The sequence below is a fragment of the Colobus angolensis genome, unplaced genomic scaffold, assembly GCF_000951035.1.
Source record: "Colobus angolensis palliatus isolate OR3802 unplaced genomic scaffold, Cang.pa_1.0 Scaffold252, whole genome shotgun sequence".
In the NCBI taxonomy this organism is placed as follows: Eukaryota; Metazoa; Chordata; class Mammalia; order Primates; family Cercopithecidae; genus Colobus; species Colobus angolensis.
The window spans coordinates 3,158,303-3,181,897 of NW_012115733.1; the positions used below are offsets into that span (position 1 = coordinate 3,158,303).

At 43.6% G+C, this 23,595-nt stretch overlaps 2 pseudogenes; one reads left to right on the forward strand and one right to left on the reverse strand.

The window, feature by feature from the left end:
- Positions 1–2,899: 2,899 nt before the first annotated feature.
- On the reverse strand, positions 2,900–19,255 carry LOC105515028 (annotated as a pseudogene).
- On the forward strand, positions 11,472–13,496 carry LOC105515030 (annotated as a pseudogene).
- Positions 19,256–23,595: the final 4,340 nt, after the last annotated feature.

Sequence of the window (23,595 nt, forward strand, 5' to 3'; positions counted from 1 at the left end):
ATGGCACAAGTATACATATGTAACAAACCTGCACGTTATGCACATGTACCCTAGAACTTAAAGTATAATAAAAAAAATAAAATAAAATAAAAATTGTCTTTAAATAAATGTGCTTTATAGGCAAAAACAAAAAAAAACAAAAAACAAAAAAAAACAAAAAAAAACTAATGTATCGTTGGGCATAGTGGCTCAGGCCTGTAATCCCAACACTTTGGGAGGCCAAAGTCAGCGGACCACGAGGTCAGGAGATTGAGATCATCATGGCTAACACAGTGAAACTCCGTCTCTACTAAAAATACAAAAAATTAGCTGGGTGTGGTGGCACGTGCCTGGATTTCCAGCTAGTCAGGAGACTGAGGTGGGAGAATCACTTGAACCTGGTAGGCAGAGCTTGCAGTGAGCCGAGATCTAGCCGCTATGCTCCAGCCTGGACAACAGAGTGACATTCTGTCTCAAAATAGGAATAATAATAATAATAATAAAGTAATGTATCAGAACTTGATGGAACTTCAGCCCTTCACAGTAATAGTGAAGGAGAGAAGCACATTTGTGGAGAGGGGACCATGTTCACTCTTTACCCTTGATAGACAAATAATCAGGAGCTTTATATACCCAAGGAACCTAAGCAAAAATGTTCCCTGTCATGACTCACAATCTTCCAGCCACCCTTTCTTGTACCTGTCTTGTGGGCTGGGGGACCCAAGTTATGGATTCCATCATCTCAGGGAGAAAGAAAAATCAAATCATACTCTCTTCTATTTGCATGGAGGATAAGGCACTCAATATCTAGTATCGGAATGTTACATTTGTGTAATACAGAGCCATGTTGGGATAAAATAGAATTTGTTTCCTCTGAGACACAGGTAGAAGTACGTCCACACTGACCTGGGTGGCAGCCATCTCTTCCTGCAGTGCCAGGCAGGGCATGCTCACAGATCTGGGGAACCTCTGCTGCTCCTGGAGCCCCACAACCTCCTTCCTGGCACCCTGATCCTCTGGTGGTTGTGACAGCCTACACTTGGCCTTGGGTCTTGCCTGCTTCTTTGCCTGACCCTCTTCTGCCCACCCTGTATATCTCTATCTCCCATTGTCCCCACCATGACCACGTTTGCCTCTCCCTCCCTGCTCTCTCTCTGTCCGAGTGATCCTTGTCTTGGGAAAATGAACCCACAGCCTCTACCTTGTGACTGGGGACAGAACCCTGGGCTTGTTCAATTCTCCCTCCCTCCATCACACGCACCTGTCCTCCTTAATGTTTCTAGAGTCAGTGAGCTCTAAACTCAGCCTCTCCTGCACCTGCCAGCTGTAGGACCTGTGACAAGATGCCTACCATCTTGTCTGGGACTCTGTTTCTCATCTATTATATAGGCATAATTATGATAGTGTCTTCCTTCCAAGGCTGGGGAGAACCAGAAGGCCAAAGTGATGGGCCACAAACAGTCAAAACAGCTCCAATCCTGCCTCCACCTGGGGCTGGTGTTTGAAGTCTGTTGTGTGTGAATGGAGCTTTAATGTCTTCATTCACACACAGTGGTTTGTTCTAAAATAGACTCCCCTCTGCCCTTCCCATCCCCACAACTGTTTCACCTCTGCACCATGCCGTGCCATGGTACCTGTGAGAAAGAACTGTCCCATTCCCAAATCATCATCCCCACCCCAGCCCCCCAGACCCTTGGTTGATGAGACCCTTGATGGGCAGTCTCATGCTTCTGTCCAGGGGACTTTCCCACCGTTGCTCCCCTGCATGGAGACTAAGTGGACTCTTCTATTCCCTGTCCATCACAGGGTCTACCATGCACACATCTTCCTCATTCCTCCATGTTCTCCAGATGATGATTTCATCTGGGTCTCCTCCCACATACTCCCAAATGGACGGTCCCAGATCTTGAACTTGAAAATTGTTCAGAGAGCGAAGGCCAAGATGCCCAACCACCTGCTGCAGAATCCTGCTCCAGGACTGACGTGTATAGTCTCTATCAAAATAAAAACTGGAGGCCAGGCGTGATGACTCACACCTGAATCCTAGCACTTTAGGAGGCCATGATGGGAGGGTCGCTTGAGCCCAGGAGTTCAAAGTGGCATTGAGCTATGATCATGCCACTGCACTCCAGCCTGGACAGAGCAAGACCCCATCTGTAGAAAAAACAGACAAACAAATAAGCAGACAAAACCAACAACTGGAAACATCCTCCTCTGGAATGGTGGCCAGGAACATCTGTCTGCCTTGTTCCCTGATGTCTCTCCAGCACCTAGAACAGCACTTAGCACAAGGATGCACTCATTAGGTTTTTGTTGAATATATGACTCCTTTGACCCAGCAATTCCACTTCTAAAAATCTTTCCTAAAGAAATATTCACACATGTGCAGAGACCTGTGTCCAGAATAATGAGAGGAGCAAAGAACTGGTGAACATTTGCAAAGTTTTATTAACTGTTATTGACTGATACAGGGGAATCAGATGAGGGGAGTGCAAGAAGATGGGAGATGTTTATAGTGCTACTTGGTGTTTGTGTGGGTGTGTGTGTGGTGTGTAAATGCAGAGGAAAATATCTGAAATTAAACACTCAGAACTACCCTCAGTAGTCACATCTGGGGAGAGAGGAGGATAGTGCTGTCCTATGCAGAGAATACCTGACTGTGCTTGTTTTCTAAGGTAGGTGTATGGCTACAGAGACCGACATATGCATTAAGTATGTCTTGCTCATCATTGAAAATGCTAATATCTAACAGAATGGCACACTGAAAGAAAATACAACGAAAACGCTAACATTGAACTCTTGCCACACTAAAAAAAATGATGCTCAACTTTTCACTGTTGCGAACACTTGCTTTCACTTGCTATACACCTGATGGCAAGGGGTCCACAGCCATGCCCATGTTCGTGAAAGGTCACCAAGGTCTGCTTCTCATCACGGGCATGTGTCATATCCCTGAGGCTGAGGCAAAAAGAGAGAAGGAAAGTAAGTGGCAGTGAGTTCCCACCGTGTGACAACTCAATCTCAAGTCCTCCTGACATGCAGACCCTACACACTCTGATTCTGCCCTACCTCAGGACCTGCACATGCCTTCTATGGTTCCTCGAAGTGAATCATCTGCTCATGCCACAGTGACTTCCTCGTCTACGTTATCAATTCCTAAGCTAGAGGAAGATGTGTCCCGCATATCAGGGCTGACCTGGGGTTTGGGAACCCACTGCATCCTGGTTAGGGAGCATCGCTGGATATACAGGGTAGGGAGTAGAAAGAGCATGGTAAATTGGCCGGGCGCGGTGGCTCACGCCTGTAAACCCAGCACTTTGGGAGACCAAGGCAGGTGGATCAAGAGGTCAGGAGTTCGAGACCAGCCTGGCCAACATGGTGAAAGTTCATCTCTACTAAAAATACAAAAATTAGCTGCGTTTGGGGGTGCACACATGTAATCCCAGCTACTCAGGTTGCTGAGGCAAGAAAATCACTTGAACCTGTGATGTGGAAGTTGCAGTGAGGCAAAATCACCCCACCACATCCAGCCTGGGCAACAGAGCAAGAATCCCTCCAAAAAAAAAAAAAGAAAGGAAAAAGAAAGAAAGAGAAAGGGGAGTTTCATCATTCAGCTTCAATGCTGTATCCTAGAAAAGGGAATGATTTGGGGAACAAATGACAAGATGGGATACCGGTACCATAACAGAATAGCACATCTGCAGGGATGTGGAGGATGAGCCGAAGGTTCACTTACGGAGTTACTCGTCATCTTCCTCAGGGTCGCTGATCTCTTCATAAATCACCCACTGCTTTCTCTCACGCAGTCTGTGGGTCCAGGCATGTTTCCCCCTTTTGGGTCCTATGATGGAGAAGAGTTGGAAGATGAGGGTTGGGTAGGCTGGAGAGTGTTAGGCTCTGTTTTCTCCAAAAAAGTAGATGCCTCTGCCCTCCCAAGTGCCCATAGGCCTTCTTTATCCAGTTTTTCATTCTGTGGCTTAGAGTCTGAGACCTTAGACCCACAACAACACACACCAAATGACAATTAAAGTTTTAGCTTCTGGCTCCTTCCGTTGTCAAGTTTAGATTCCCAACCTCTTCACTTACGGGAACATTCACCCATACCTCTTTCCATGCTGCACGTATTTGTTAAGGGCTTGCAGTCGTACCTTGTTTTATGGCACCTCATTTTTATACTGCTTCGCAAATACTGCAATTTTTTTTTTGAAATTCTCACCAATTTTACACTTTTCCATCATTATTATATCTGTTATGGTGATCTGTATTCAGTGAGCTTTGATATTATGATTGCAATTGTTCTGTTGTTCTTTGGTGTTTTAAAATAATTTTTGTTTTTATTTTTTTGGGTACACAGTAAGTATATATTCTTATGGGGTACATGAGATGCTTTGATACAGGCATGCCATGGGTAATAATCACATCATGGAAAATAGGGTCTCCATCCCCTCAACCATTTATCCTTCTGTTACAAACAATCCATTTACACTCTTTTAGTTTTTTTAAATGTACAATTAAGTTATTATGACTATAGACACCCCTTTGTGAGTAATTATTTTGGGGGTACCAGGAACTGCACCCATAGACGATGACAAACTTAATCGACCAATGTTGTGTGTGTTCTGACTGCTCCACCAATGAGCTGTTCCCCGTCTCTCATCCTTTTCTTGGGCCTCCCTATTTCCTGAGACACAGCAACACTGAAATTATGACAGTTAAGAATCCTACAATGGCCACTAAGTGTTCAAATGAAGGGAAGAGTCGCATGTCTCTCACTTTAAATCATAAGCTAGAAATGGCTAAACCTAGTGAGGAAGGCATGCTGAAAGCCAAGAGAGGCTGAAAGCTTGGCCTCTTCCACCAAACAGTCAAGCTGTGAATGCAAAGGAAAGTTCTTGAAGGAAATAATAATACTAATACTCTAGTGAACACACAAATAAGAATGCAAAGCAGCCTTACTGTTGAAATAGAGAAAGATTGTGTGGTGAGGATAGAACATGAAACCAGTCACAACATTCCCTTAAGCCAAAGTCTAATTCAGAGCAAGACCTGAACTCTCTTCAAGTCCATGAAAACTGAGAGAGGTGAAGAAGCTGCAGGAGAAAGGTGTGAAGCTAGTAGAGGTTGGTTCGTGAGGTTTAAGGAAAGAAGCCATCTCCACAGCATAAAAATGCAAGGTGAAGCAGCAAACCCTGATGGAGAAGCTGCAGCAAGTTATCCGGAAGATCTAGCTAAGATCACTGATGAAGGTGGCTACACTAAACAACCAATTTTCAATGTAGATAAAATAGCCTTCTATTGGAAGGAGATGCCATCTAGGACTTTTATAGCTAGAGAGGACTGACTCCAACTTTGAGGAAGTTCTACTGTGTGTAAAATGCTATCCAATAGCATCACATGCTACAGAGAAATCTTTCATGAAAGGGAGACCTAATTTATGCGGCAAATGTCATAGTTGTGTCCTTTTAAGGAACTGCCACAGCCACTCCAGCCTTCAGCAACCACCACCTTGATCAGCCAGCAGCCATCAACACCGAGGCAAGACCCTCCACCAGCAAAAAGAGTGTGACTCACTGAAGGCTCAGAAGATTGTTAGCATTTTTTATCAATGAATTATTTTAAAATTAAGATATGTACTTTTTTAGACATAATGCTATTGCACACTTAATGACTACAGTACAGTGTAAACATAAAGTTTTTATGCACTGCAAAACGACAACAACAACAAAAAGTGTGACTCACTTTATTGCAGTGGCCTGCAATATCTCTGAAGTACACATGTATTGGGTATCAGGCATTGCAGACAGAATTGCTTGAGCACCTTTCATGTCATCAGGCCTTCTAGATTTAATTTAACGCCTCCAAACAATTTATGAACTCTGACTCTTTATTTCCATCTTATGGACTAGGAATCTGGAATTGAGAAAATTTGGAAGACTTGACCCAAGTCATGTGGTTTTTTATATGGATGACAACTCCAGTCTGTGTCTCTGGAAGTCATGTCTAACATCTCATCTGGAGCTGGGCGAGCTCCTCAGCCCAGCCTGGACCCAGGCTTGTCTGGGATCCATGCCACACACCCAGTCCCCACACCTGAACATAGCCAGGGAAGCCAGAGGGGTTGTTCCCGAACTGTTTCCTCTTACCAGATCTCTTGTTAATCTTCTCAGAGGTATTTGCTTTTCCCCAGGGGCACAGCTGTTTCCCATCGTTCTGTGGGCCAGATGTTTCCGGCACTCCCTTCGAATCATTGCCTTCCTCTGCTGGCTTCTTGAGTATGATCTTTATAATGTGAAGGTCACAGATAAACAGTATCAGTGACATTTCTATAGTGCTTTAGAGCTTACAAAGCATCTTCACATGCATTATCTTAGTCAATGTTCTCAGCAATGCTGGGAGAGTTACCCTCGCCTAAAGTAGGAGAAACCTGGGACATGGGGAGAAAGAGGCAGTGAGGGCATTTTTGATATTCTCCCACTCTTACCAGTGTTCGCATCCATGGAGGGACAAAGGCTCTCTTGTCCTTTGGATTTGAGAGATACTCACCTTCAGGAAGATTCCCTGGCCCCTGCTGAAAGTCATCTGAGGACGTTCAACTAAAAGAGAATACATCAGAATTTTTCTTTGTTGGTAAAGATTTCCAAACTCTAGAGAGACTTCTGTTGCATGAGGGGATTCTGCAGCAGAGGGTTATGAGTCCACTCATTGTTGAGGAGTTATGTGAGATTTGCTTCTGAATTATGTTTAGTCATGGTTGATTCATTTATTGGTGGCATCAATTCAGAATTATCCATCTCATGGTTTATCAGATGGGGACTAAACTCCATCACAGTCTCATCTTATTTCATTACGTATCTTTTACTTTTTCCCAAATAATTAAATTGATTGGTTGGGAATCTGAACTGTATCCACTCAAGATGTACAACAACTAAAAATCACTGTACACTTCAAATGGGTGAATCTTATGGTATGTCAATTAAGCTGTTCAATGTGTGATGAACCATGCATGATTTAGTCCAGTGGCTCTGAAATATTTTCAGTATAAAGACACTCCTTTAATGTCAAAAACTTGGCAGATACTCAAGCACTGGATTTTCAGACCTCTTATAGTGATTGTGGGAGATGGTAGAATCCGGCCTGTTTAGTTGGGGAGTAATAGGTCTACTGAAGACAGTTTAGATATTTTGACCTTGTTTTACAATTGTGTTGTCAGAGCAGATGAGCTCACATATGTCCCCTTTATATTCCTGAAATGCACAAATCTCTCTACCTAAGAACCTTCTTTTTTTCACCCTATGTTATCTCTCATCACTGACAAGTGGGAAAGTTCTCTGTGTGTTGGATAAGGGATCACTGTTTTAAAATCTCTTCCAAGCTCATCACAGAGATTCAGCATTGTTTGAAAATGGAAGGCTATTTGGTTTTGATAAAATACAGAGAAACAGCAATCTTTGTTACATAATGTGTTCATCATCCTCTCTGTTAAGATACTTATGAAATACCTACATGCTGTTAATGAAACATACTCTGGAAGTTTTTTGCGGATCTGTGATTTTAATATTTTCTTTCACTTGTAACATTTTCTTAACTGTCCTTTGATTCATTAGCAGTGCTTAGCAAGAACAACATGTCGTTTAAAAAAGAAACATTTCTTTTTTTTTTTTTTTTTTTTTGGAGACGGAGTCTAGCTCTGTCGCCCAGGCTGGAGTGCAGTGGCGGGATCTCGGCTCACTGCAAGCTCCGCCTCCTGAGCTTACACTATTCTCCTGCCTCAGCCTCCCAAGTAGCTGGGACTACAGGCGCCCGCCATCTCGCCTGGCTGGTTTTTGTATTTTTTAGTAGAGACGGGGTTTCACCGTGTAGCTCAGGATGGTCTCGATCTCCTGACCTCGTGATCCACCCGTCTCGGCCTCCCAAAGTGCTGGGATTACAGGCTTGAGCCACCGCGCCCGGCCGTAAAAAGAAACATTTCAAACACACAGAAAAGTATGGGGAATAATATTGAGTCCAGTCAGATCTCAGCATTACCCCACAGCTATGTTAGATCTGATTTGTTTATTGAGAATATTAGAAATATTACAAACAGGGAGGGAGTGGGAGCTCACGCCTTTAATCCCAACACTTCGGGAGGCTGAGGCAGGTGGATCACCTGAGGTCAGGAAGGTTGAGACCAGCCTGCCCAACATGGTGAAACCCCATCTCTACCAAAAATACAAAAATTAGCTGGGTATGGGAGCAGGTGCCTGTAAGCCTAGCTACGTGGGAGACTGAGCAAGAAGAATCGCTTGAATCTGGGAGGTGAAGGTTGCCTTGAGCTGAGATTGACCTATAGCACTGCAGACTGGGCGATAAGAGCAAAACTGTATCAAAAAAAAAAAAAAAAAAAAAGAAAAGAAAAGAAAAGAAAAGAAAAGGATCTTTCCCAGGTAGCTGAGCTGAAAAGCAGTTGGGCTAGAGGAGACCACCCTTTCCAACCCCTTCCCATCTAGTCAGCCTGATTCCTACGGTTACAGTCATTATCAGAATCATTCCCCTGGAAGTCTGTGGCCCGTTTATTATGCATGAAAGGTGGGAGGGTGACCTTGAAACCTAGAAAGAAGCAAAATGTTTATTCTTTAAGAGACAAGCTTAGGCCTGGCATGATGGCTCATGTTTGTAGTACCAGCACTTTGGGAGGCTGAGGATGCAGGAAAAGTTGAGGCCAGGAGCTCGAGACGAGTGTGGGCAACAGAGAGAGACCGCCGTATCTACAAAATATAAAATAATGTATGTTTGGCATGGTGGCACGTGCCTGTAGCCTCAGCTACTCCAGAGGCTGGGCAGGAGGATTGTTTGAGCCCAGGAGTTCGAGGTTGCAGTGAGCTGTGATTGCACTACTACACTCTAGCCTAGGTGACAGAGTGAGACTCTGACTCAAAAAAAAAAAAAAAAAAAGAGAGAGAGAGAGAGAGTGAGAGAGACAAGCCAAGGGAAAGAAGGTACGGTCGGTGGCAGGGTGCTGAGATGCCACAGAGACAGTTGGGCTCATCAGCACAGATGCCTATGGGAGAGAAAAGTGCAGGATCCAGGTATAAACTCCACTGTGGCTAGTCCCTGCCCTCAGCCCTGACAACATGAAGAAGAGCAGAACACTCAGAAGCTGCCTTGCGATTTTTCCCTGCACAAAAGGAAAATGTGGGGTACTTTCTGTAGCTAAGAAGTAGCCAGAGCAGGAAAAGGGATGCTCATGTGTCCCCAGACTTGTCTGTACCTAGAACTTTCTGTTACCTAGTTTGGTCATGGCCTCATACTTTCTCTTCATATACACATAGATGATTTTTCTCCGAGGCTTTCATCTTTTCCCACTCTTTCTTAGAGAAGTATTTGGCAATATCATCAAAGGGCTAGAAAAAAAAAAAAGAAATTTTGGCAGTGACACAGCTAGGCATGTCTGCCATTCAGCTGGAACTGCTTCTTGTGTGCTGGATCTGGGAAGTGGGGATGATAATCTGTCCCAGTTGATGCCATGGCTAACTGAGACATCGGGGACCTACCCTGGCTTCTCCCCTGCCACACAGTAGGGTTTTAATGCTGCTGGCTGGCTCTCTTCCCACCTTCCAGAATGGAGTGAGAGTTACCAAATGTAGTGCACGGTCACAGACTTGTCTCCAGGGATGCTAGGTGATGACAGAGCGAGAGTGGGAGGCTCCCAACGGTCCAGATCTCCCCCGAGACCCTGCTCCTTGTCTCCAGTACCTCTGTCCTCCCCTCCTCAGAAACCTGGTCACCCCACACTGTCCCCTGGGCCACTACTCTGCCCCCTCCAGGTCACCTCACCTTTCGTATCTTCTCTGGTATTTTAGAAGCAACCCTGGGTCTCCATTCATGGCACCGGGACCAGTCTGACCTGCAAGAGAAACTGCCTGAGTCTTTCCAGCCACAGGACCTTTTGTCCTGTGGAGGGAGAAATCAGTGAAGGCCGGCCACACTCAGTCACCTGGAATCAGGTGCTGCATTTCTCCATCCGGGGCTCATCTGTCCCTGAGTAAGGACATGGGGAGAAGTCAGATGTAAACAGGGAGCCAGAGATCTCTGGGAGAAGTATTGATTGGGGATGACAGGTTTCCTATGGGCAACGCAACCTTGAGTCTTTGGGAGGGGGTTGGCTACTGTTGTTAGTAGTTTCCCTGTGGCTAGGCTTACCCTGAAAGATGTACAGACCCTTGTTGGGGAGGCAGGGACGTGACTGTAATTTTATTCAGTGGGGGCATTCTGACACCCCCACTCAATAATTAAAGGAAGGGAAGTGAGTCCCAGAGATAACATGGTCTCCCTGGTGATGGATCTGATCAGGCAGTGGGATAGGGGGTTCTGTTCTGTTGAAGAGAAATGAGCATTGCTAATATGAACAGATTTAGAGGCTATTACTGTGTGATTTGTAAATTATCAGGAGGAAGAAAGCTAGAATTTCTGAGACTACAAGAGCCTGCCATCACTTAGAGAGAACGTGGGGTGTTTCAATATGCAGCAATCAGCCAGGCGCAGTGGCTCACACCTGTAGTCCCAGTAGTTTGGCAGGCCAAGGCGTGCAGATTGCTTGAGCCCAGGAGGTCGAGACGAGCTTGGGAAACACAGCAAACCCCCGTGTCTACAAAAAATACAAAAAATTAGCTGGGAGTGGTGGCGCAGGCCTGTGATATTGCAGCACTTTGGGAGGCCAAGGTGGGCGGATCACTTGAGCCCAGGAGGTAGGAGGTTGAAACCAGCTTGGTCAATATAGCAAAACTGTGTCTACTAAACAAACAAAGAAACAAACAAACAAAAAATTAGCAGGGGCCAGGTGGCGAGCACCTGTAGTCTCAAGGCTGAAGCGAGAGGATTGCTTGAGCCCAGGAGGAATGATTTGAGTGAGCTTTATTTTTTTTTTTTCCTTTTAAGACAGGGTCTCACTCTGTTGCCCAGGTTGGGGTGCAGTGACCTGATCTTGGCTCACTGCAACCTCTGCCTCCCGGGTTCAAGCGATCCACCACCTGTGGCGTCCAAAAGTGCAGGGATTACCAGCGTGAGCCACCTCTCCCGGCCCAAATTTCTTAGGTTACTACAGAGTTTCTAGGAAAAATCCCATACCTGAAAATGTTGGAAACTGACAGGAAGGATTTGAGATGGCGGCCTGCCTCATATACGCTCTTTATTAAAACTAGATAACAAATGCACCACTGGTGGAGGGGTAGGGGAGAGGTTCGGGGAGGGGTAGGAAGAATGGAAAGACAAAATCAGTGCATCCTTACTCTGATTTTGGAAGTATCCAGAAAGACAGAAAGTCAGAGCATGCGTACTCTGAACTTAAAGTAGCTAATCCCAGGGGATGCTTTAGGTGGGAAAATCAGAGTCTCCGCCCTGGCTCCCCGCCCCCCACCCCTTCCCGTTTGGGAAGGTTCTGTCCCTGGAGGCTGGACTGATAGACGCCACATCAGCTTCGCTTATCCCGCCTACTGTTCTGACTTCTGATTGGCCCGATGGAGTTCATTAACTGCCCTGATTGGTCCATCATCCTTGGGCAGTGACATTGCAGAATATTGTTGCCACCTCCAGCCACATTTTGTTGTGGCATTCGTTCTTTAGTGGCATCTACATGTTGCAACTGAAGAAATAGTCCAAGGCCCTCCAACCTCTGATTACGTTTTTGAAAGGGAATCTAAGTGTGGTGTGCACAATTACCGTCCTTTACCTGGAGCCCTGGAGACAGGAACATGTATTTACTTATGGGATGTGATTGTGGTGTTGGTTACATCCGCCTTGTCCAATTCTCCCGCCTCGATCCCCAAACTACATCCATGCACCACCCCGCTCCAACTAATTTATTTTATTTTATTTTATTTTTTTAGTAGAGCCTTCTTTGCTATGTTGGCCAGGCTGGTCTAGACCTCCTGTGCTCAAGCGATCCTCCCGCCTCGGCCTCGGGACTACAGGCATGCACCGCCCTGCCCAGGCTTTGTTTTTTTTTTTTTTTTAGTGGAAACTGGGTTTTGCTATGTTAGCCAGGCTGGCCTTAACCTCTTAGGCTCAAGCAATCCTCCCGCCTCGGCCTCGGGACTACAGGCTCACACCACCCCGCTCCCACTGAAATTTTAAGTTTTCTAGTAGAGACAGTTTCGTTATGTTGTCAAGGCTGGTCTCAACCTCCTGGGCTCAAGCCATCCTCTTGCCTTGGCCTCCGGACTATAGGCCTGCACAACCCTGCCTATTGCTATGTTTCCCAGGCTGGTTTCAACCTCCTGGGCTCACTCAATGATTTGAACCCGGGAAGCAGAGTTTGCACTGAGCTGAGATCACACCACTGCACTCCAACCTGGGTGACAGAGCCAGACTGTCTCAAAAGGAAAAAAAAAAAAAAGAAAAAAGAGAAAGGAAAGAAAGAAGAGAAAAGAAAAGAAGAAAGAAAGATGGAAAGAAAGAAAGGGAGGGAGGGAAGAAAGAAAGAAAAAAGAACGAAAGAAAGAGAGAAGGTAGGAAGGGAAAGAAGGAAGGAAGGAAAGAAAGAAAAAGAAAGAAAGAAAAAAGGAAAGAAAGAAAGAGAAAAAACGAGCTGAATCTCCGTTATAACAGTAAGCTTTGTGGTATTTTAACTGACACTCATCCCAGCTCATGCTCCATCTTGGTTCCGTTCATTGCTGATGAAATACAGATAGGATTGGCCAGAACTGGTAGATGTCTGGTAATCTGGTAATCAACTGGTTGTTGATTATGAAAATGTCAGACCTGATACAGTCCTTCTTGGAAAGGCCCTTTCTGGGGGCTGATAATCTGTGTCTGCCATGCTGAGGAACAATGACATAATGCTGACCATTAAGGCAGGGGAACATGGGTCCACACACTGTGGCAATCCACTAGGCTGCAGAGTGGCCATTTCAGCCCTTGAGGTTTTAGAAGAAGAAAACCTTGCTGAAAATGCAGAAAAAAATGGGTATTATCTTGAGAAATGAACCCATGGAGTTACCTTCTGATGTTGTAACTGCCATCAGAGGAAAATATTTATTTATTTATTTATTTATTTTGAGTCAGAGGTTCACTCTGGTTGCCCAGGCTGGAGTGCAATGGCGCGATCTTGGCTCCCCGCAACCTCCATCTCTTCGGTTCAAGCAATTCTCCTGCCTCAGCCTCATGAGCAGCTGGGTTTACAGGCACGAGCCAGTATTCCTGGCTATTTTTGTACTTTTAGTAGAGATGGGGTTTCTCCATGTTAGCCAGGCTGGCCTTGAACTTCTGACCTCAGGCTATCCACTCGCCTAGGCCTCCCAAAGTTTTGGGATTACAGGTGTGAGCCACCATGTCCAGTGAGGAAAAGAATTATTAGTCTCTAATGTTATTAAAGGAACCAAAGATTGTGCTGCTTGGAAGGTGTGTCTAAGACTTCGAGATAATGGACTTCTGGCCAAGCCCACCCATGGTGACATCATCAGGTTTCTCCTCCACTGGTAGTCAAGGAGGATGAGAGTCGAGAATCCATAGAAATCATTAACAAGACCATCTTGTCTTTCTGAGGGTAGCAGCTATTTTCAGTGGACGCTGGGAGCCAGCTGGAGACAGGTGGTCCTGTAAAAGCTTGGCTCTTAATGAGGGCACATTCCACTTCCATGTGTCTTCAAAACATTTTTGTGGAATATATGTTTTTTTTCAGTTGATACATAATAGAACAATGTTTATGAAGCTGCTGTTTGCTTTGCAATGTAAGAAAGAGAAAGTAATGGCATACTTTCTAAGGTGAAATGCATCTACGTATACAGACAGCCTTTAAATCATGTCCTTCAGTATACTTTATAAATGTTTTTATAATTTCTTTGCTGGTATATGTGTTTTGTATTTGAAAAAGTTATCTCTGGGGTATTAAATAAAAGGCTTCACCTTGTAAAGTCAAATCACTGTTAGCATTGAATTTCAGGAAGGATGAATGGTTAATCATATGTAAAACACCAATATTAAGTAAACTTCATATTGGGCCAATGCCAGAATGTATTCTATGGATGTCATTACTTTGAATTAATAATTTGTGTTTAAAATTCCTAAATTGTTTTGAGTGCTTGATTGTAATTTGAGAAAAAAATGTTTATTTTAAATATTTCTTTAAGTTTAAAATAAAGCATGTATTTCGGAAGAAAAAAGATACAGAACATGGCAAGGTGCAGTGGTTCATGCCTGTAATCTCAGCACATTGGTAGGCCAAGGTAGGCAGATCACTTGAGGTCAGGAGTTTGAGACCAGCCTGGCCAACATGGTGAAACCCTATCTCTACTAAAAATACAAAAATTAGCCAGGCACGGTGGCACATGCCTGTAGTCCCAGCTACATCAAACCTGGGAGGCAGAGGTTGCAGTGAGCTGAGATCCTACCATTGCACTCCAGCCTGGGTGACAAAGTGAGACACCGTCTTGGAATAAAAAAAAAAAGGTAAAGACATTTCCGTCACCACAATGCTATCCCTTGTGCTACTTACTTTTAGTAATACCGACTCTCCTCCCATCCACCATCCCTAACCCGTGGCAACCACTAATCTGTTTTTCATTTCTACAATTTTGTCTTTTCTAGAATGCTGTACAAATGAAATCTCATAGTATATAACATTTTAGAGGCTTATTTCACTCCACATAATTACCTGGAGATTCATCCAAGATATTAGTATTTGTGTATCAATAGTTTATATTTTTGTTGTTGTTGTTGAGATGGAGTCTCACTATGTTGCCCAGGCTGGAGTGCAGTGGCACGGTTTTGGTTCACTGCAACCTCTGCCTCCCAGGTTTAAGCAATTCTTGTGCCTCATTTTTATTGCTGAGTAGTATTCCATGGGATGGATGTACCACAGCTTGACCATTCACTTATTGTAGGACATATTGATTATTTCCATCTATTGGCTATTACAAGTAAAGCTGCTATGAACAATTATGTACAAATTTCTGGATGGGGATAAATTTTAATTTCTCTGAAGTGTAATTGTTGAATTGTATGGTCATTGCATGTTTAGTTGTATAAGAAACTACCAAACTGCTTTCCAGAGTGGCTGTAAGATTTTACCTTCCCAGCAGCATTTTATAAGATGTCCAGTTCCTCTGCATCCTTGTCACCATTTGATGTTGTCAGTACATCTTTTATTTGAGCTGTTGTAATAAGGGTGTAGTGATACCTCATCATGGTCTTAATTTGCATCTAGTGAAGCAAATGAATGTTGAATATCTTTTCATATACTTCTTTGCTTATTTCCTCTTCAGTGAAATATATGTTCATATCTTTTCTTAATTTTCTAATTGGATTATTTGTTTGTTTGCTTTTATCAATGTTTTGTTTTGTTTTTGAAACAGAGTCTCGCTGTGTTACCCGGGCTGGAATGCTGTGGCATGATCTTGGCTCATTCCAACCTCTGCTTCCCAGGTTCAAGCGATTCTCATGCCTCAGCCTCCCGCATAGCTGGGATTACAGGCGCGACCCATCATGCCTGTCTAATTTTTGTGTTTTTAGTAGAGATGGGTTTTGCCATGTTGCTCGGGCTAGTCTCGAACTCCTGGCCTCAAGGGATCTACGCTCCGTCCACCTCGACCTCCAAAGTGCTGGGATTACAAGCGTGAGCCACCACGCGCAGCCTACCGGTGAGTTTTGAGAGTACTATACATACCCGTTATATATTCTGGATGTGAGTCCTCGGTTGGATATGTGGTTTGCAAACATTTTCTCCCAGTTTATACCCTGTTTTTTCATCCTTTTAACACAGTTTCTACAGAGCCAAAGTTTTAAATTGGATGAAATCTAATTTATTTTTTTTCCTTATGGATTATGTTGTTTGAACCGTTCACTGTGCCCTAGATCTTAGACATTTCTCCTGTTTTCTTGTGAAAGTTTTTTCAGTTTTATATTTTACATTTAAATCTATGATTCACTGGGTGTTGGGTTTTTTTTTTTTTTCTGTATAAAGGTATTTTTTCTTTCTTTCCTTTTTGCCTATGGATATGCAACTGCTCCAGTGCCATTTGTTAAGCAGACGATCCTTCCTTCTTTTTGTCTCTTTGTAAAAAATCAGTGTGGGGCGATTTCTACGTTCTTTTCTAGGTTCTCTATTTTGTTCCAGTGATCTACGTGTCTATTCTTCTCACAATACTACAGTCTTGATTCCTGTAGCTGTATAAGAAGTATTCAAATATGGTAGAGCCATTTCTCCCACCTTATTCTTCTTTTTCAAAACTTGTCTTAGCTACATATATATATTTTGAGATGGAGTCTCACTGTAGTCGTCCAAGTTGGAGCTCAGTGGGGTGATCCCGGCTCACTTCTATCTCCGCCTCCTGTGTTCAAGGGATCCTCCTGTCTCAGCCTCCTGAGTAGCTGGGATTACAGGCGTGTGCCATCACACTCGGCTAATTTTTGTATTTTTAGTAGAGATGGGGTTTCACCATGTTAGCCATGCTGGTCTCAAACTCCTGACCTCAAGCGATCCACCCATCTCGGCTTTCCAAAGCGATGGGATTACAGGCATGAGCCACCGCATCCAGCATTGTCTTAGCTATTGCCAATTTGTTATAGCAACAATACAAAATGAATACACATAGAAACAGATTTATTAGTGAAACAAAATAGAAAATCAAGAAAGAGACTAATTTATGTGCAGACTTCAGCATGCATTTCCAGCACTTTGGGAGGCAGGCATTTCCAAACAGTGGGCAAAAGGTGGGTTGTATAATAAATTACTGCTTGACAAGTGTCTATCCATTTGAAAAAATAAAGATTAAATCCTCACTTTAAACCACATAAAATAGTAAATTCTAAAAATTCAGTGACTTAAATGTGAAAACATGAAATCATAAAGAACTAGATGAAAATTTAGGAAAATATTACAGTGTAAGACATCTTGAGTTGGCATAGGCACTTCCTGACATTACACCAAGGCTATAAACAATGAATCTGACATAAAGATGTAAAAGTTAAACTATCATTTAAGTCAAAAGACACCATAAACAACTGTTTAAAAAGGCAAATTTGGGGGAAAATGGTGAAGGATCCGCAATAAATTAAAAGTAACCATCTCTAATATACAACAGAGCTTTTGCATATCAGTAAGAGAAACTGGAACAACCCAGTGAAAAAAATGTGTTCAGGCATGGCACTACTTCACCGTATAGCAGAAAAGGACTATGCAATAGAAAGTATGAAAGAAAAATAATAAAGGAAATGGAGAATAGATCCCAGAAGTTTCAATGTTCATCCAATAGAAGTTCCAGAGATAGAGAATAGAAAGACCGGGCCAGGCGCGGTGGCTCACGCCTGTAATCCCAGCACTTTGGGAGGCAGGTACATCACCTGAGGTGAGGATTAGAGACCAGCCTGGCCAACATGGTGAAACCCCATCTCTACTGAAAATACAAAAATTGGCCCGGTGGGGTGGTAGGCATCTGAAATCCCAGCTACTAGGGACACTGAGGCAGGAGAATCACATGAACTCCTGAGGCGGAGATTGCAGTGAGCTGAGGTTGTGCCACTGCACCACTCCAGCCTGGGTGACAGAGCAAAACTCCGTCAAAAAAAAAAAAAAAAAAAGAAGAAGAAAAGAATAGAAAGACTGGAGAGAAGGCAGTACTTGAAGAATAATGTTCTAGAATTTTCTCAACTAAACAAAGACATGAATCTTCACCTGAAAAGAGCCACCTAGTTCTGAGCGTGATTAACACACATGTGCACACACACACACGCGGGTGCACCCACGCCCCCCCACCCCCACCTCCACACACCATAGGAGTAAAATTTCTAGGAGAAAGATAAAATCCTGAAAGGTCCCAGAGAAAAAGAGAAGAGAAAATGCAATGGAGAAGTTTTTCAAGGAGCTGATTAAAGATAACTTTGGGCTGGGCGCAGTGGCTCATGCCTGTAGTACCAGCATTTGGGAGGCCGAGACGGGAGGATTGCTTGAGCTTAGGAGTTCGAGACCAGCCTGGCCAATAAGGCGAAATCCATCTCTACAAAAAATACAAGTAGCCAGGTGTGGTGCCACGTGCCTGTAGTCCCAGCTAATTGAGAGGTTGAGGCAGGAGAATCGCTTGAGTCCAGGAGGTGGAGATTACAGTGAGCTGAGATGGTGCCACTGCATTCCAGCCTGGGTGACAGAGCCAGACACTGTCTCAAAACAAAACAAAACAAAACAAAAACAAACACAAAAAGATGAACCTAGATATCTGTATACAGCCAGGATAATCCAGAATGAGGGAAAAAATATTTCAGAAAATTCACGACACATATACCCTTCAGAAATCATTATTGGTATACAGTTCTATCAGAAGGGAAAACTAAATTTAGGAGAAAGGAGGTGATTTCAATAAGCAACGGTGAGGAGAAAAATAGTAAAATGTATTGAAAAGTGTAAACTTTAGACTGTAAATTTAAAAAATTACAGTCTTGAACTCAAATTCCCAGTATTATAAGCTTGGAAGATGGGAGGAGGGACAGGAAAGAAAAGAGAAGTTCTTTTGGTGTTCAAGGAACACCAACATGGCGAAACCCCATCTCTACTAAAATATAAAATTAGTTGGGCATGGTGGTGCACACCTGTAACTCCAACTACTCAAGAGGCTGGGGCAGGAGAATCACATGAACCTGAGAGGCGGAGGTTGCAGTAAGCTGAGATCACACCATTGCACTCCAGCCTGGGCAACAACAGTGAAACTCCGTCTAAAAATAAATAAATAAAAAAAGGCCGGAGATGGGGGCTTATGCCTGTAATCCCAGCACTTTGGAAGGTCAAGGCAGGAGGATCACCTGAGGTCAGGAGTTCAAGAAAAGCCTGGCCAATAAGAGTGAAACTCTGTCAGAGAAAAAAAAAAAAAAAAGGAAGGACAGGCACCGTGGCTCACGCCTATAATCCCAGCACTTTGGGAAGCTTAGGCGAGTGGATCACCTGAGGTCAGGAGTTCGAGACCAGCCTGCCAACATGGTGAAACCCTGTCTCTACTAAAAATACAAAAATTAGCCTGGCATAGTGTCACAGGCCTGTGGTTCCAGCTATTCAAGGGTCTGAGGCAGGACAATTGCTTGGACTCGGGAGACAGAGGTTCAGTAAGCCAAGATCGTGCCACTGCACTCCAGCCTGGGCGACAGAGGAAGACTCTGTCTCAAATAAATGAAGAAATGAATAAATAAATAAAAAGAAAACCTATTGGATATGAAAACATTAACTGCTCAAACAAATAATTCAGTGGAATAGTTGGATGTTAAAATTGATATAGTTGAAAAAGCAATTACTGAGCTGAAGAAATGCATCTAAAGAATTCATAAAAGTAATCAGTAATGGATAGAGAAGAAGTAAATGAAGGAAAAGTTAATTAATAGGGAGGATAGAAGAACAAATATCAGAACACATCTAATAGTAGCCTTATAACAAGAAAATATAGTCATTAAAAAGGAGAGTATATTTAAGTAATGAATAAGAATTTCTCAGATTTAGAAAAATGACTTAAGAATTAAAGGTGTTATAGTACACACACACAGGAACAGTGAAATGTAAAATTGTGAAAGACAAGGAAAAAATATTTTTAAAATGATCAGTGAGAAATAGCAGGTTACTTACAGAGGAAAAATAATTAAACTGACATCGGATCTCTCGAACACCACACTGGAGGCAAGGATACAATGGTGTAATAACTCCAAACTGTTGAAAGAAAGGATTTTTTTTTTTTTTTGAGACAGAGTTTCGCTTTGTCACCAAGGCTGGAGTGCAGTGGTATGATCTTGGCTCACTGCAACCTATGCCTCCTGGGTTCAAGCAAATCTCCTGCCTCAGCCTCCTGAGTAGCTGGGGTTACAGGCACACACCACCACACCTGGCTAATTTTTATACTTTTAGTAGAGATGAGGTTTCGCCACGTTGGCCAGGCTGGTCTAGAATTCCTGACCTCAGGTGATCTGCCCGCCTCGGCCTCCCAAAGTGCTGGGATTACATGCGTAAGCCACTGAACCAACCAGACGACAGAAAGGAATTTTGATACCAGGTGGAGTAAAGACAATGTCAGGCATGTGAGACTTCAGGAGACTGAAGACACAGGGAAATGTTAAAGCAAACAACTATTTATTGCACTTATTAAAGACTGTAAGGAAGGGTCAGCTGCAGTGACTCATGCCTATAATCCTAGCACTTTGGGAGCCCGAGGCAAGAGGATTGGTTGAGCCCAGGAGTTCATGACCGGTGTGGGCAACATGGCAGAACCCCATCTCTAGAAATAATACAAAAATTAGCCGGGCACATCAAGTTCCTGGGTCTGTAGAGAATTAAACAACAACAACAACAAAAATAGCTGGATTTGGTGGTGCGTACCTGTAGTCCCAGCTAGTTGGGAGGCTGTGGCAGGAAGATTGCTTGGGCCTGGAGTTTGAGGCTGCAGTGAGCTAGGATTGGGTCACTGCACTCCAGCCTGAGTGACAGAGTGAGACTTTGTCTCTGAAAATAGAGAAAAGATCATAAGGACGATTTTACTCAGAGGGAAGACTACTGTGATAGGTACAGGGACCACTGCAATGGGGTCTTGCGGTGGGAGAGTGATATTAGGATTGACTTCAACTCCACCAAGGACAAGTGGGGATTTGTAGTCAGGGAGTAGGAATAGGGGGTCAGAAGATGGGAAATTACTTGGAGGAAACCTCAGGGGCAGGGGGATTCTGGCTAAACTGACTTGACAGGATTTTTGCTGAAACAGGCTAAATGGGCAGAGTCCCTGGATGAAGGACGGAGCCTGAGGTTGGGACCTAGTCAGAAACAGGACTCAGAGGAGCCTGACTCAAGTTTGGTAAAAAGAGAGAGTCTGTCTGAAAGCATAAGCAATAAAGTCAACAGCAGTAAAATGAATGGATCACAAAGGATAATTTTTGTGTATTGCTAAGCAGGACTCTGCTTTAACCATTGTGAAAGTTTATTATGTGAATTGAGTCGTTCTTTTTTTAGATGAAGTCTCTCTGTGTCATCCAGACTGAAGTGCAGTGCGTGATCTTGGCTCACTGAAACCTCAGCTTTCTAGGTTGAAGTGATTCTCCTGCCTCAGCCTCCTGAGTAGCTGGGACAATAGTCACGCGCCACCACACTCCACTAATTTTGTTTTTTTGCTAGACACAGGGTTTTGCCATGTCTACCAGGCTGGTCTTGAACTCCTGACCTCAAGCCATCTGACCCCGCCTTGGCCTCCCAAAGTGTTGGGATTACAGGTGTGCTCCACCACAACCCACCTGAATTGACTCAATTCTTGACAGACACAACTATGTCAGAGTTGGGTGGCCAGGGGTAAAAGCACTCAGGGCACATTGCACTTGCTCCAAGAAGTGAATTTTCCACAAGGCTGGTGGCTGAAATGGCCTACTGCCACCCTAAGACCACTTTTGCTGTGTAAATGCTGAAACAACCTGCAATGACTCTAAGGCTTGTTTTACCTATTGTCTGCACTCACCAATCACAGCTTGCCAGCTCCCGAAAGCTTCTCTGGTGCCAATGGACTTGCTTTAAAAAATATAGGTAACATTTCTGTTTCTAATAAAACTCTCAACTTTCTCTTTGTTCTTTGGACATACCAAAGACCAGCCAGTTTGTGTGTATGCCTCAGATTACAGTTTTATGAATCTGAAATAAAATGTTTAGAGATTCATGGCCGGCCATGGTGGCTCACACCTGTAATCCCAGCCTTTTAGGAGGTCGAGGCTGGCGGATTGCTTGAGCCCAGGGGTTCGTGACCAGCCTGGACAACGTGGTGAAGCCCTGTCTCTACCAAAAATACAAAAAATTAGCTGGATGTGGTGTTGCATGTCTGTAATCCCAGCTATTCCAGAGGCTGAGTGGGGGAGGCAGAGGTTGCAGTGAGGCGAGATTGTGCCCCTGCATGTCAGGGTGGGTGACAGAGCGAGACCCTGTCTTAAAACAAAAAAACCCCATAATATAACATCCTTGATATTGTAGTTATGAAAAGAGATTCATCTCCATAGTCTTTGACTTTGATATTTGTGGTGTCAGAAATGGGATTTGAAGCTGACTCACCTTGGAGACATCAATGACCTCTGGAACTATGGCATGAGGTCTGCACACTTGGCCCCCTTGAGCTTTTGCTTTTCTGGTTGTTTCTTTCCCCCGTGGTGAGTCTTTCTTGGATCAAACTGCCATTTTCTGGGGGGTTGAGTTCAGTTTTATTTGGGAATTTGTTAGGAAGGGTCTTTCTCTCCCTCCTGGTTATGAAACCTCCTCTTTTCTTTTCTTGTCTTTTTTTCTTTTTTCTTTTCTTTTCTCTTTTCTTCTTTTTTTTGAGTCAGGCTGCAGTGTAGTGGTGTGATCTGGGCTCACTGCAACCTTCACCTCCCAGGCTCAACTGATTCTCGTGCATCGTCCTCCTAAGTAACTGGAATTACAGGCGTGCGCCACTACACCTGGATAATTTTTGTAGTTTTTAGTAGAGATATGGTTTCACCCAGTTAACCAGGCTGGTCTTGAACTCCTGACCTCAAGTGATCTGCCCACCTCGGCCTCCCAAAGTGCTGAAATTACAGTCGTGAGCCAACACGCCCAGCCAACTGGCTTTGCTTAATATGTCAGTTTTCATAAGTAATCTAAGTATGATTGTTAAAATGAATAAATGAGGTAAATGTCAGATACATGTTTATAAAGTGAACTTTTCATGTAATTTGAAATCTTTTTTCTCTTGCTCTTACCATATGAAGATGAAATATTATTTATTTATTTATTTTTGAGACAGAGTCTTGCTCTGTCGCCCAGGCTAGAGTGCAGTGGCCGGATCTCAGCTCACTGCAAGCTCCGCCTCCCGGGTTTATGCCATTCTCCTGCCTCAGCCTCCCCAGTAGCTGGGACTACAGGAGCCCGCCACCACGCCCGGCTAGTTTTTTTGTATTTTTAGTAGAGACGGGGTTTCACCGTGTTAGCCAGGATGGTCTCGATCTCCTGACCTCGTGATCCGCCCGTCTCGGCCTCCCAAAGTGCTGGGATTACAGGCTTGAGCCACCGCGCCTGGCCAAAGATGAAATATTAAAGTTATGTTATGTTAGATTAAGTAATAGGTACTCACTAAATGCTGGGATCATTTCCAACTAAGAAAATAACAGATACAAATCGTTGAACATAAGTACAAGTTTGTTCTTGGCCCTTAAGTTTTATAAAAGACAAAACGTATTTGGATCTGTTAATAAAATGCGCTGTTCCACATTGAAAATTGTTCTATAAAAATATTTTTAAAGATTATAAAATATATATTCATGAGATGTTAATATATAAAAATTCCCAACTACTTCCTAGGTTTTTACTAAAAATTAAGGTTACTAAAAATTAAAAGTTCTTTGTATATATAATTCTATATACAAAATGTAAAAAAATAATTTTTATATGACAAAATTTTGTGTGGTCTGAGTGACAATACATTTTTATCCTAAAATAAAATGATTGGTTGTGTTAATATAAAAAATAGTCGCCAGACGCGGTGGCTCAAGCCTGTAATCCCAGCACTTTGGGAGGCCGGGATGGGCGGATCACGAGGTCGCAAGATCGAGACCATCCTGGCTAACACGGTGAAACCCCGTCTCTACTAAAAAATACAAAAAAACAAGCCGGGCGAGGTGGCGGGCGCCTGTAGTCCC